The sequence below is a fragment of the Cryptomeria japonica genome, chromosome 1, assembly GCF_030272615.1.
Source record: "Cryptomeria japonica chromosome 1, Sugi_1.0, whole genome shotgun sequence".
In the NCBI taxonomy this organism is placed as follows: domain Eukaryota; kingdom Viridiplantae; phylum Streptophyta; class Pinopsida; order Cupressales; family Cupressaceae; genus Cryptomeria; species Cryptomeria japonica.
The window spans coordinates 449,486,326-449,501,645 of record NC_081405.1 but is presented as its reverse complement, the minus strand read 5'-3'; positions in this window follow the sequence as shown (position 1 = coordinate 449,501,645).

The window sequence follows — 15,320 nt, the reverse complement described above, 5'->3', positions numbered from 1 at the left end:
TAACAAGGCCAATACTAGACTCAAAATTTCAACAAAATTATCCAATTATGGACCGAGAACATCCATTTTTAAAATAGTGATAACATGAGGCATGTGAAGATAAACACTGGATTAAAGCTATGGAAGAAGAACTAGAACAAATTGAGAAAAATGACACATGGACATTAGTTCCCCGACCTAAAGACAAAAATGTGATTGGAATAAAATGGGTATTCAGAAACAAACTTAATGAAGATGGTAAGGTAATCAGAAATAAAGCAAGACTAGTGTGTAAGGGATATTCTCAGAAAGAAGGAATTGATTATAATGAAACCTTTGCACCGGTAGCCAGAATTGAGGTAGTCAGATTATTCTTGGCTTTTGCAGCACACAAGAACTACAAAGTATATCAAATGGATATTAAATGTGCATTTTTTAATGGAGATCTTGAAGAAGAAGTTTACATTGAGCAACCTGATGGATTTTTTGTATCTGATAACACTGATATGGTTTGCAGGTTAAGCAAAGCTTTGTATGGGTTGAAGCAAGCTCCAAGAGCTTGGTATGCTAGATTGGATAAGTATCTTTTGAAGATTGGATTTTCTAAAGGTAATGCTAACAGCAACTTATACTACAAAGTGACTAATGATGACATCTTGGTTATAGAAGTTTTTGTTGATGATATAATCTTTGGAGGAGAAGATGTATTATGTAAAGACTTTTCTATTGAAATGCAACAAGAATTTGAAATGTCTATGATTGGAGAGATAAAATTCTTTTTAGGATTGCAGATTTCATAGACTGAAAAAGGTATATTCCTGAGTCAATCCAAACACTTGAAAGAGTTACTAAATAAATTTGGGATGGAGAAATCTAAACCGGTAAGCACACCTATGACTACAAATGACAAATTACCACTAAGGGATGAATCTACACCTGTTAATCCGACTAGGTACAAGTGTATGACAGGAGGCCTACTATATTTGACACAAACAAGACCTAATATTATGGATGGAGTATGTATTGTTTCAAGATTTCAGATTAATCCTAGAGAAAATCATGAATCAGTAGTAAAAAGGATTTTCCGGTACTTACAAGGAACTACAAATCTTGGCTTATGGTATCCTAGAGATGAAAACTTTGAATTATGTGCATACAAAGATGCAAATTGGGTAGGAGATGTGGATTATAGAAAAAGCACCATCGGCAGAGCATTTTTTCTTGGAAGCAGATTAATTTCTTGGTTGAGTAAGAAACAAAGTTGTACATCTTTATCAACAGTAGAATAAAAATATGTTGCAGTAGCAACTAATTGTACACAGGTATTATGGCTTAAGAAAATGTTGAAGGACATAAAGGTAAAATGCAAGGAACCTATAACTATCTACTATGATAACACTGCAACAATTGATATATCTAAGAATCCGATATTACATTCTAAAACCAAACATGTTTCTATCAAATAGAATTTTCTGAAAGAGAATGTTGAAGCAAAAGAAGTAAAACTGGTTTATGTGAATACTAAAGAGCAGATTGAAGATATTTTCACTAAACCTCTACCTAAAAAGACCTTTGAATATCTTAGAGATCAGCTTGGGGTCATACCCCCATAGGTAGAGACTTAGACAGTTGATGTTTGTCATCAACTGACAGAACTAACAGAGAAATCTTTTACTCTGACTTTGATGAGGAGAGCTACTTCTCAGGGGGAGTAGGTGGCATACTGAATTGGTTGGTATTTTGTATTTACATCTGGTTTTGTATTGGCTTTGGAATTTGATGTCAAAGGGGGAGAGATATCTATGGAAAAACACATTATCTTTTGGGGAGAGATTATTCATTAGGGGAGAGATTGTTACTTTGAGATTGATTACTCTATGTATCTGAATTTTGATTTTGAGATATTATTGGTTTTTGGTATTTGGTATTTCTATTTAGGCATTTTGATGGTTTTTCCATCTTGTGTTGCCATCAATTCCAAAGTGGGAGATTGTTGGTATTTTGGTATGGTTTTGTCATTGATGTCAACACCCATCAACACTTATCAACTTTGGCACTTTGGAGGATCAACAATGTTCATCGTCAAGCAAGTGACTTATGCATAGTCATGGGTATCTGGTACACCAGTAGGATATAATGTTCACCGACACTTGGAATGATATGCAAAACACCTAGTTATGTCGAAGACATCATTTGGACACTTTGTCTTGGAGATTTGTTCATTGGCATATTCGTATTTGCATATTTGTTGTTATTAGAAAATAGGTCCAGGTTATACACTGGTAGGCTTATCTATTCTAGATCAGCACGACACGCTTTGGAGATGATTTTGTTGTTATTGTAAATGCATTAAGCCAACATGTTGTATCGGATATTGCATCGGCTATTGATTTACTTGTAATTGTTTTATTGTAATATCTTTTAGAGCCAACCTACTAAAATTGGTCTTAGGGTATGGTATATATGTAAGATCTTATTTGTAAGATTGATATGAGATTGGGATAAGGAATTGTAAGAAGGTATATGCAAGAATAAGAAGAGCTATACATGCAAACATCATTTTAAGGTAAAGCAAGTTATTTATAAAGACAATCAGAACTACACCGGTACTGAATCTAGCATATGAAGATGCTATTTTGAGTAGTACATTCTTATTGGATTTAACCATCCAATTTTAGTTAGTGTGACTCCTATTTGTGTTTGATCAATGAGCTCTAGGTGCTTGGTCTTTCTGCATGTGCAGACCCCATTTGTATACACATACTATCTGTAGTAGTATCATCTGATTGTGGTTAAGGTTTCCCACCGTGGTTTTCCCCTTACAGGGTTTCCATGTACAAATATTGGTGTTATGTGTTGTGGATGTTATTATCTTTTTGTTTCATGCATTAATCTTTACTGGTACTATAATTAACTGATGAATTGTCTACCGGCATAAAGTTTTGTTTACCGGTATTAAGCATTAAGGTTGGTTAAGTTATTTTTGGTTTGAATTTATCTGACAACTGATTCACTCCCCCCCCCTCTCAGTTGTCTCTGAGAACTAACAAGCCAGGCTAATTGTACCTTGTTTTATTCCAATATATAAACATAGTCTATTAAGCCAAATGGCTTCTTTACAAGCATGAGTAGGTTCCATTTACTATGCTTTAGTAGTGAACAAAGAAATCATAGCCTATCACTTACTCATCCAACTAATTGCACCACCAAATAAAGTAAATACATAAGCACTGGTGGATCTTCTACTATCAATATCACCTGCCCAGTCTAAATTGACACAACCATGAATATCAAGTGAATTCATGTCTCTAATAGAATTACCATGATAACACAAATAATACTCTAAGGTACCCTTCAAATATCTGAAGACTCTTTTAACTGCATCCCAATGAACTCTACCAAGATTAGACATATATCTAGAAAGAACTCTCACTTCTTGGGAAATGTTTGGTCTGGTACAAACCATAACATACATAAAAATTCTAACTACACTTTGGTAAAGAACTTTTCTCATGTCTTCCATCTTGTATGGGGATGTAGGACAATCCAAAGTAGATAATTTAATTCCAATTGCAAAAGGAACACATAATGGTCTACAATCCTGCATGTTGAACCTCCGCAAAATTGAATTCACATACTTACTCTTGCCTAGCCATAGCTTTTTGTTCACTCTATCTCTTCTAATTTCCATCCCAAGAATGTGTTTTTCTGCACCAATATATTTCATTACATATTTAGCAATGAGCCTGTTGAACAATATATTTGAAATCAAAAAATCTTCCGAAAGGCATGAGAGCTAAAAGATCATCGACCAAAATATCATGTCGAGCACCTCAGAAAGAGTTTCACCGAAAGAATAGTTTCATCGAAATAAATCATAAAGTGAAACAATAAGTAAAGATGACTTCGGCAAAATATCTCTTTCGGTAAATGAATAAGACCACTCATCGATATTTCAGTTTCATCGAAAAGAGAAAGGCCAACAAAAGGTGAAGTCGAGGAGTTTTAAAAAACATTCATCGAAAAACAAATCTTATCGATAATAGTATATCGATAAAAACAGAGGGGTTTCACCAACAAAAGAAAGACATCGAAGGAAAAAGGTTTCGGAGGGCTCGCATGAACTTTCACCAAAGAATAGAACTCATCGAAATACGATTTCGATGAAACTCATGAGTAACTCATCGATAAAGATTTCATCGAAGAAAGGATGACTTCGGGGAGACTAGAAGATGGTTTTCCGACGAGGGCCATTAACCGATAAGGTGATATCGAGGAAAGTGAACTTTTGATGAAAGATCAAAGCATTCAGCCGAAGACAAGGGTTTCATCGATAGCTTGATTCACGATTACTTCAGTTGAACAGTGCTTCCCGCGAAGGAATTAAAAGCTCCAATGAAGGAATGGCAGAGTGAACTTATAAGAGTCAAGGATCAGGCTCTGTCAAGATTGGATCGAAGCAAAGACATGGCCCCTATCATCAACTAGATGATATTCGAATACCTTTCATAGGGAGAAGAATTAAAATAGAGCATCAAGATCAAAACTTTTAAAGAAGATAATTACATTGATCATTTAGGATGCTTAATCTCTTTTTACTTCAGTTTGTTAGGAGTGTTCAAATTGACAATTAGTATTTCGAAAAGAAATGTCTTTTCATAGATAGCTTTTGCTCTCATATATATAAGAGAGGTTTCTTGTAACATTTCGAAAAGAGATACGGGAGGAACAAGACAGTAATGTATGACAGCTTGTAAGTTTCCTGTTATACAAATTTTGATGGAATACATAATATAATCAGTTGTCTTTTCTTTGCATATGTGTTGTGGATTATTTCATTTTGTGATTGGCAGTCGCTTGTGATATTATCTAAAGGAGATAAGGTTATTCATATTCTTTGAGCAAAATTTATGTTGTATGTCATAAGGTTGAAATAAAAGTTCTACTTGTGAATTGTAATTGTTCTTTGCAGTGCTTACCTGGATGGTCCCTTAACGGTAGGGTTAAATTCATTCAAGCAACTTATGATATAGGCATTCAATTGATCTCATAAGAAATAGTAACTAACAGATCCATAACGGGGTGGGTTTAAAAACTATCTCACAAGTTCACACAGTAAGTCCTAAGAAAATATAAAGACTCTGTAGCCCAGATAGCAAAGAAGGCACTGGCCATTTATAAATTACACTTATCACCATATTCATCATTTGTTATTTTAAAGCAATAGGAGTAATTGAGTAGGAAACATAGAGTAAGTTGGCAGTAGTGTATTCAAAGATCAAATAGCTTCTACAACAACAATCTTGAACTCATCTGCTATATCTCCATCCTAGGAACTTATGCCATTCTGAGATAGGAGGAAACTAGATCAAGATACTTAATCTGCTATAAAAGGCACTAGTCACTGAAAACAACTAGTGAATAGGTATACCCACCTAGGTTCTGTAGAGCCTAAAGTGAGAGAGTTAGTAACCAAATAGGTTCACTCTATAAGTTGGCCAAGTCAATTGGAGGGTTTGATCATAGGGGTTGGCATTTCCTTAGAACCTATCCAATTTTTTGATTTGAGACCCAACAGATTGGTGACTCTGCTGGGGATGAATTATTAAGACTCTGTTGTGGGAGAGAACTCAGAAGAAAGAAAAAAATTTCCTCTTAAGAAGAGAGGTGGCGACTCTAAATTAAAAAAAAGGGAGAGGAATATCTATGCACGAAAGGAGATCAGTCACAAAAGGACAACCTTTATCCCAGTTAGATTTCTCTCAATGAAAGAACAAAAACAAAGAAGAATCCATGAATGAATTCATGAGAGAAAGGTACAATCAGTATAAGTATGAAAATGACCAACATTCACCTTTAAGAGAACAGGATAAAGCAACTACTTCAAGCCCAGTAAATGAGGATTTGGTTGCAGCATATAAAGCCCAAAAGGGTCGATATCAAATTCCCCCTGGTTTTGAATATCATGAAGCATGATCCAGACAAAACACATCGCCTTCATCGGGATCAGGTATGGCAGATCCTATAGATAAATTTATAGATTTAACTAAACAAATGATGGAGGCAGCTGCTGAAATGAGAGATTCTGGAAGGACTTAGGAATGTTTGGAGCTATGTGCTAAATTAGGCATAAATGTTGGTGAGGACGACTTTAATCAAGATGTAAACAATTACAGAGAAAAACATGCTCGGACAGATCAAGGAGTGAGTAAAACAAAGAGTAATGATTTTAAGGTTTTTGAGAACCCTTTGTTTGGTGATAAAAGGAATGATCATGTGCAATCGAGTGCACCACCAATCTAGCCGAATTTACATAATAACTTTGCTGCTCATAACCAGTTTCTGCCTCAAGGTCAATTTTATAACCAATGTCCACCCCCTGATCAATTTCAATATCAATACCAGAATCAATACCCTTTTCCTTATCAAAATCAAGTGCCCTTATATGATAACATGAACCAAAACTTTAGGAATCCTCATGGGGGGCATGGGCTAATGAATATGGAACAAATTGGGCAGTTTGATTTCTCAAGAATGATGGTATACCCATATCCTATCTCGAATGAAATCAAGACTGTAGTACCAAGATTCACTGGAAGTAATGCAATTACAGGGGAAGCTCATTTTAAGGCCTTTGATGCAGTAATAGAGGATTTTGGTTTACCACATGAAGATGTTAAGATCAGGTTATTTATGCAGTCATTAACAGAAGATGCAAGAGATTGGTTTAGGGCATTGCTTGATGCATCCATTAGAAGTCTTGCAGAATTCAAAAGCTTATTCCTTGAACAGTATGGAGACCATAACAGCCCTGAATTTGCTTTGCATGAGATCATCAGCATCAAGAAGGAGCAAAATGAATCAGTGGTAGATTTTAACAAAAGGTTTAACAGGGTTCTAAACAAAATTCCCAATAGGATGAAGCCAGTACCTAAGGTAAGCATTCTATACTACATCAATGCTTATGATAGTAAAACAAACTATGAGCTGAGAACCAGAAATCCTAGAGACCTCCGGGATGTTATGAAAGTTGCCATTGTTATAGAAAATAATAGGAAGGCCGCTGGTAAAGTGGGAAAAAGAGAAGATGCAAGGTTGTACAATCCTAAAGCACCCAAAACTAATAAGGATGAGGATAAGCTTGACAAAGTTTTGAATGCTCTAAAAGATTTATCTGTGAGGGTAAACAAAATAGAAAAGCAACAATACTATCGTCTTGAAAGGCCCAGGTTGCATGACATGCCCTATAACACTACATGGAAGGATGGAAAACCAGTAGACAGGAACCACAAAGATAACCAGCAAATTCCAGATCCCTTGAAAAGAACAGTGAACTATGCTCAAGATGATGACATGTGGTGTTATGCTTGCAATATGCCACATGCTCCTTCTTTGTGCACTGTAGCAAAAGGATTGCAGGAGGAAGAGAATGGCTATGAAGAGAAAATAGGCAACCCGACTGTTAATATGATATCCTTTATAGAGGAAGGAGGATCAAATTCCATTGATCAGTGCTCTATGTTGCCTATAATCACCAACATAGGTGAAGGTGTTAAGCTCAGAATCCCCACTGAAGAAGAAAAAAGAAGAATTATAGCTTATGTCGTTGCACAAGCAAAAAGGACTTACGATTTGAGAAATAGAATGGTGAATCCAGAGCAAGGTAAACTTGCTAGTCTTTTTATAAAAGAAACTGATGAAACACTCAAGCAAACAAATAAAGCAACTAAGACTAAGGAAGTTGTACCAAAGAATAATACAAGGGGTCCTGATGTTCAAAAGGAAGAAATAGCAAAATTTCCTTTAGCACAACACTCCACTTCATTCGATATTTCAAATGCATTAACACAATTAAAAGTTTTTGTTCCATTGATGGAAATAATGAAGTTTCCTGAATACAGAGAAAAGGCTCTTGAGATGATTTCAGGTGTCCAAAAGGAAAAGGTGAATGAACAGAAACAAGAGGTTCCAAAAGGTGATGATAATGAACAAATGGCCCCAGTTATATATTTAGGGTCCACCATAACCCAAAACCCAACACAGGTAGACCCATTTTATCTCACTTTGGTGGTAAACAATAAGAAAGTGAAGAATTGTATGATCGACTCAGGAGCAGCCATAAATGTTATGCCTGTTCGAGTGATGAAAGAGCTTGGATTGGAAGTTGATACTACCTTTGGGAAGTGTTATGCCATGGACAACAGGTCGGTCCCAGTGGTTGGTATCATGAAGGATGTAGAATTCAAATTGGCAGCTTGTCCAGAAGCATCGTACAAAACAGATATTACAGTAGTGGATGTCCCTCCAAACTATGGGATGTTGCTATCTAGGCAATGGTCGAACATGATTGGTGGGTATGTGCAGTTAGACTTATCATATGCTATGATTCCAATCAATGGACAGGAGGTAAAAATTGATAGGGAACCCTGGTCCACATATATCATAGAAGACATGGAAGAATCAGCAAATCAAATATGCTTTTTGCAAACTGATATGGACAATTTCTGAGTGCAGTTGACAAAACCTAAGGTTGACGATGGATCCCCATTGAATCAGGTCTAGCTAGAAAGGATGATCAAGTGTGGAAAATGTTCTTTGATGGATCTTGTAGCAAGGAAGGGAGTGGGGCTGGAATCCTATTTATTTCACCCACAGGGGAAAGCTACAAATATTCTTTCAAATTGTTATTTGAGTGCACAAATAACATTGCAGAGTATGAAGCCTTGCTCACTGGTCTTAATATAGCAGTTAAACATGGAATTAGATTACTCAACGTGTTTGGTGACTCAGAGTTAATAGTCTCACAAGTAAAGGAGAAGTATTCTTCAAAGTACTTAAGATTGAAACAGTATAGAAATGTTGTCTGGGATACTATAGAACTTTTTGATGCTTTTCAAATAAACTGGATAGACAGATCAAAGAACATTATGGCAGACTTTTTGGCCAGTATTGCATTGAAGGATAATGATATAACACTAACTGGGATATCTAAAGTAGAGATGAAAGTAAGACCATCTATTCCTGACAACTTATATAATTGGCAAGTGTTTCAAGATGATGCAGACCTGCTGAAATTCTTACACTGTGTGGATCACTATCAGACTCAGGCGATAAATTTCAATGACTTTGTGGAAAAGACTGAAGGTAAAGAAACTTTATTTGGACATGAAATCATACAACTGAAGTCAAACAAATTACCAAAAGGCCTAGTAGCATTGGAAAGGGCTTTCAATACTTAGGATGTGATCGAGACTAAAGGATCAACTATAAAAGAAAGTGATGTGGAACAAGTCAATTTAGGAAGTGAAGATACTCCTAGAAATGTTTTCATTGGGAAAAGGCTAACTCCTGCCATGAGGCAACAACTGATAACATTGCTAAGGAGATATAAACATGTGTTTGCATGGTCTTATGAGGATCTCAAAGCTTATAGGGAAGATCTTTTTCAGCATGAGATACCACTTAAGCTAGAAGCTAAACCATTCAGACAAAAGCAGAGACCTATTAATCCAACACTGTTACCAAAAATGAGGGAAGAGATCATAAAAAATGAAAGACGCGGGAATTATTGAACCTTGCAGATATTCCACATGGGTCTCTAACTTGGTGCCGGTCAGAAAGAAGAATGGGGATATTAGATTGTGTGTAGACTTTAGAAACCTAAACATATCATCTCTAAAGGACAATTATCCATTGCCAAATATGGATAACATGCTGCAGAAGGTGACAAGGTGTGAGTTATTGTCTATGATGGATAAGTTTTCAAGTTATAATCAGGTGAAAGTTAAAGAAACTGAAAAATATAAGACAACCTTTACAACTCCATGGGGCACTTATGTCTATGCACGAATGCCATTCGGATTGACTAATGCTGGTGCTACATTTCAGAGGGCAATGGATGTGGCTTTTGCAGAGCTGATTGATGTAATCATGGTAGTATACCAAGATGACTTAACTGCATACTCAAAGAAAGATGATGATCATTGTGAACACCTTGAAAAGATATTCAAGAAAGCCTTAGAGTATGGGATTTCCTTGAATCCTAAAAAATGCCACTTTGGTGTCGAAGAAGAAAAGTTACTTGGACATATAGTATCCAAGGAAGGGGTAAGAATTGACCCTAAAAGGGTGGTAGCTATCAATGAGGTTCCCATTCCCCGAACTATCAAGGCCATCCAATCATTCTTGGGACAAATAAATTTTGTAAGAAGGTTTATTTTAAATTTTGCAGACATAATAAAACCTATAGTAAGGATGTTAAAGAAAGGAGCCCAAATAGATTGGACTGAGGAAGCAATCAAATCCTTTGTAGTGATCAAAAGAGCAATTTCTGAAGCACCAGTACTAATCTCTCCAGATTTTAGCAAGCCTTTTATAATATTCTCATTCACCTCCTGTCACACAGTAGCGGCAGTATTGCTCCAGAAGAATCAAGAAGGGTATGAGCAGCCCATTGCATATTTTAGCAAGTCTTTGAGCCCCTCAGAAATAAAATATGTGTTGAATGAAAAGCAAGCTTATGCCTTGGTCAAATCAGTAAAACAATTTAGACCATACTTAGTAGGGGCTGAAGTTATAGCATATATTCCCAATGCAACAGTGAAAGATATCTTCAGACAAACTGAGGTCACAGGCAAAAGATGTAAATGGATCAACCAAATACAAGAGTTCAACATTGAACTCAAAATTTCATGAGTTATCAAAGGTCAAGGACTAGCCAAACTCATGACAAGAACTGAGATTGAGGAGTCTTGTGTAAATCAAGTAGGGTTGGAAGAAGCCAACTTCAGCATTGAGAATACAGCATGGTACACTGATATCATATATTACCTTAAGCACTTGAAATGCCCGGATGGTATGACTGATAATCAGAGAAAAACTTTAAAGTTGAAATCTACAAGATATGTGATTGTCAATGGGGACTTGTATTGGAAAAACAGAGATGGGATATTATTATTATGTCTAGATGACTGCCAAGCAAAGAAAGTTCTTCAAGAAATGCATGATGGGGTTTGTGGTGGTCATTTTTTGGCCTGGACTACTGCACATAAGATATTGAGAGCTGGATACTTTTGGCCATGTGTTTTCAATGACTCTTATAGATATGTCAGAAAGTGTGAAGCTTGTCAAAAAATTTCAAGCAAAATGAAATATCAAGGGTCACTCCCATTAAGACCAATGCTAGCTGAAGAACCATTTCATCAATGGGGAATAGATTTCATAGGAGAGATATCAGAAAAATCTAGCAGAGGACACAGATGGATATTGGTCGCTACAGACTATTTTACCAAGTGGGTAGAGGCAATACCCAGTAGACAGGCTACTAGTAAAGTGGTAATAAAATTCATAATGGAGAACATTATCACTAGATTTGGTGTTCCTGCAAAGATCATCTCAAACAATGGTATGTCCTTTAGGTCTGAGGAATTCAACACTTTTTGTGAAGAATATGGCATCAAAATATCTCATTCATCTCCTTACCACCCTCAAGGAAATGGGCAAGCTGAATCAAGCAACAAGAACATCCTAAAGATCATTAAAAAGATGCTAGGACACAACAAGAAGGCATGGGATTCAAAGTTGAGTTTTGCATTATGGGCAGATAGAATAACAGTGAAGAAATCTATGGGAAAGTCTCCATTTGAGTTGGTTTATGGCAAAAGAGCCAGATTGCCTCTGGACAACCTCCTGCCTGTACATAGATTCATGACTCAAGAAGGGATGGATGTTGAAGATCCCTCACAAGAAAGGATGATGCAGTTAGTGGAGCTTGATGAAGTCAGAGCAGAGGCTCAGAAGCAGAATATCAAAATTCAAAATCAGATGAAGAGGTTGTATGACAAGAGGACAGCAGATAGGAAATTTTGTGTGGATGATTGGGTTTTAATGTGGAATGCCAAGAGTCAAGATAAAGACAAGCATGGCAAATTTGAGGCTTTATGGATCAGACCATATGTGATTATGGATAAAAAAGGAGAAGATTCCTACCTTCTCCAAAATACAACAGGGGAGATCCAAGAATTGCCAGTACATGGACAATTCTTGAAAAGCTTCTTTTCTTGATATATTCTGTTATATGTACAGTAGATTAGGATCCACTTCCATTGTAAATACCATAACTTGTCAAAATGTATCCTCGCTAACCAGAGATTCTGAATTCTTGAAGACATACACAATATGCCTCCATCCTTAGTCAGAGCCACTGTTGAACAATATATTTGAAATCAAAAAATCTTCCCAAAGGCGTGAGAGCTAAAAGATCATCAGCCAAAATATCATGTCGAGCACCTCAGAAAGAGTTTCACCGAAAGAATAGTTTCATTGAAATAAATCATAAAGTGAAACAATAAGTAAAGATGACTTCGGCAAAATATCTCTTTCAGTAAATGAATAAGACCACTCATCAATATTTCAGTTTCATCGAAAAGAGAAAGGCTAACAAAAGGTGAAGTCAAGGAAATACAATTGCCGAGGAGATTTAAAAAAAATTCATCAAAAAATGAATCTTATCGATAACAGTATATCGATAAAAATAGAGGGGTTTCACCAAAAAAAGAAAGACATCGAAGGAAAAAGGTTTTAGAGGGCTCGCATGAACTTTCACCGAAGAATAGAACTCATCGAAATATGATTTCGATGAAACTCACGAGTAACTCATCGATAAAGATTTCATCAAAGAAAGCATGACTTCGGGGAGACTAGAAGATGGTTTTTCGACGAGGGCCATTCTCCAATAAGGTGATATCGAGGAAAGTGAACTTTTGATGAAAGATCAAAGCATTCAGCTGAAGACAAGGGTTTCATCGAAAGCTCGATTCACGATTACTTCAGTTGAACAGTGCTTCCCGCGAAGGAATTAAAAGCTCCAATGAAGGAATGGCGGAGTGAACTTATAAGCATCAAGGATCGGGCTCTGTCAAGATTGGATCGAAGCAAAGACATGGCCCCTACTGTCAACCAGATGATATTCAAATACCTTTCATAGGGAGAAGAATTAAAATAGAGCATCAAGATCAAAACTTTTAAAGAAGATAATTACATTGATCATTTAGGATGCTTAATCTCTTTTTACTTCAGTTTGTTAGGAGTGTTCAAATTGACAATTAGTATTTCAAAAAGACACGTCTTTTCATAGATAGCTTTTGCTCTCATATATATAAGAGAGGTTTCTTGTAACATTTCGAAAAGAGATACGGGAGGAACAAGACAGTAATGTATGACAACTTGTAAGTTTCCTGTTATACAAATTTTGATGGAATACATAATATAATCAGTTGTCTTTTCTTTGCATATGTGTTATGGATTATTTCATTTTGTTATTGGCAGTCACTAGTGATATTATCTAAAGGAGATAAGGTTATTCATATTCTTTGAGCGAAATTTATGTTGTATGTCATAAGGTTGAAATAAAAGTTCTGCTTGCGAATTGTAATTGTTCTTTGCAGTGCTTACCTGGATGGTCCCTTAAAGGTAGGGTTAAATTCATTCAAGCAACTTATGATATAGGCATTCAATTGATCTCATAAGAAATAGTAACTGACAGATCCATAAAGGGGTGGGTTTAAAAACTGTCTCACAAGTTCACACAATAAGTCCTAAGAAAATATAAAGACTCTATAGCCCAGACAACAAAGAAGGCATTGGCCATTTATAAATTACACTTATCACCATATTCATCATTTGTTATTTTAAAGCAATAGGAGTAATTGAGTAGGAAACATAGATTAAGTTGGCAGTAGTGTATTCAAAGATCGAATAGCTTCTACAACAACAATCTTGAACTCATCTGCTATATCTCCATCCTAGGAACTTATGCCATTCTGAGATAGGAGGAAACCAGATCAAGATACTTAATCTGCTATAAAAGGCACTAGTCACTGAAAACAACTAGTGAATAGGTATACCCGCCTAGGTTCTGCAGAGCCTAAAGTGAGAGAGTTAGTAACCAAATAGGTTCACTCTATAAGTTGGCCAAGTAAACTAGAGGGTTTGATCATAGGGGTTGGCATTTCCTTAGAACCTATCCAATCTGTTGATTTGAGACCCAACAGAGCCGAGACTTTCATTCTGAAATCATACCTTTCCCTTTACCAATGAGGAACGTATCATCAACATAGAATGCAATGTACATGAAATAATCACCATCGGATTTATAATAAACACTATCATCTAATTTAGAATTCTCAAATCCCAAACTCAATGCATATGTTTTCATTTCACATCCTAGGAAATTGTTTGAGGCCATATAAAGATTTCTTGAATTTATAGACCAAATTACTTTTACCTTTCACCACATAGTGCTCTAGTTGTTTCATACAAATATCCTCCTCCAAATCACCATGAAGGAGAACAATTTTCAAATCCATTTTCCCAACCTCTAGATCATAAGCAACAACAATAGAACTAAGCAAAAATATAATGGATGTCATTTTTGCAACAAGAGAAAATATCTCACCATAATCAACACCCTCAACCTGAGAGTAGCCTTTTGAAACCAACCTTGCTTTATACTTCTCAATGCTTCCATCTAAACTAATATTTCTCTTGAACACCCATTTACAACCAAGATGCTTTCATCCTTCAGGCAATGGTACAAGATCCCATGTATTATTATTTTTCAAAGCTACCATTGCTTCTTCCATAGTAATCTACTAGGATTCTACATCATTCACACCTAATGCCTCTTCTACAGATCTAGGTTCATCCATATTAGTATTCAAAGAAAAAATGTGTCTCCAATCATCAAGTGAATACCTTTCAGGTGGTTGTCTATGTCTTGTAGACCTTCAAACAAGTTGAGTTGGAGGTTCTTCCTCCTCTTCTAAAGATTCAGATCTAGATGAGCTCTCCTCAACTTCTTGCCTATCAAGTGGTCTCAATTCAACTCTTTCACCTACATAGAAGGGAATTTAATCACATGTTTTTGTTTAGTCTGTTTTGGCTACAATGTAACAAAAGGAGACTTAATTTCTCTAAAAATAACACTTTTACTATGAATTACCTTTTGTGAAATAGGATCCCAAAGCTTGCATCTTTTCACACCATAATTGTAACCGATGAAGATACATTTCATAGCCTTGTTCTCCAACTTTGTTTGCTTCACCTTTGGCACATATGCATATGTATCGCAACCAAAAACTCTAAGATGTCTCAATGAAGGCTTGTGACTTGACCATGCTTCCATAGGGGTTTTAGCAACAAGAGTTGATGTAGGAGACATGTTAATCAGGTAGCAAGCAGTGGCATCAACTTCATCCCAAAAATTTTGTTCTAAACTAGCACCACTCAACATACTCCTAGCCTTCTCCATTAGTGTCCTATTAATTCTTTCTGTAACTCCA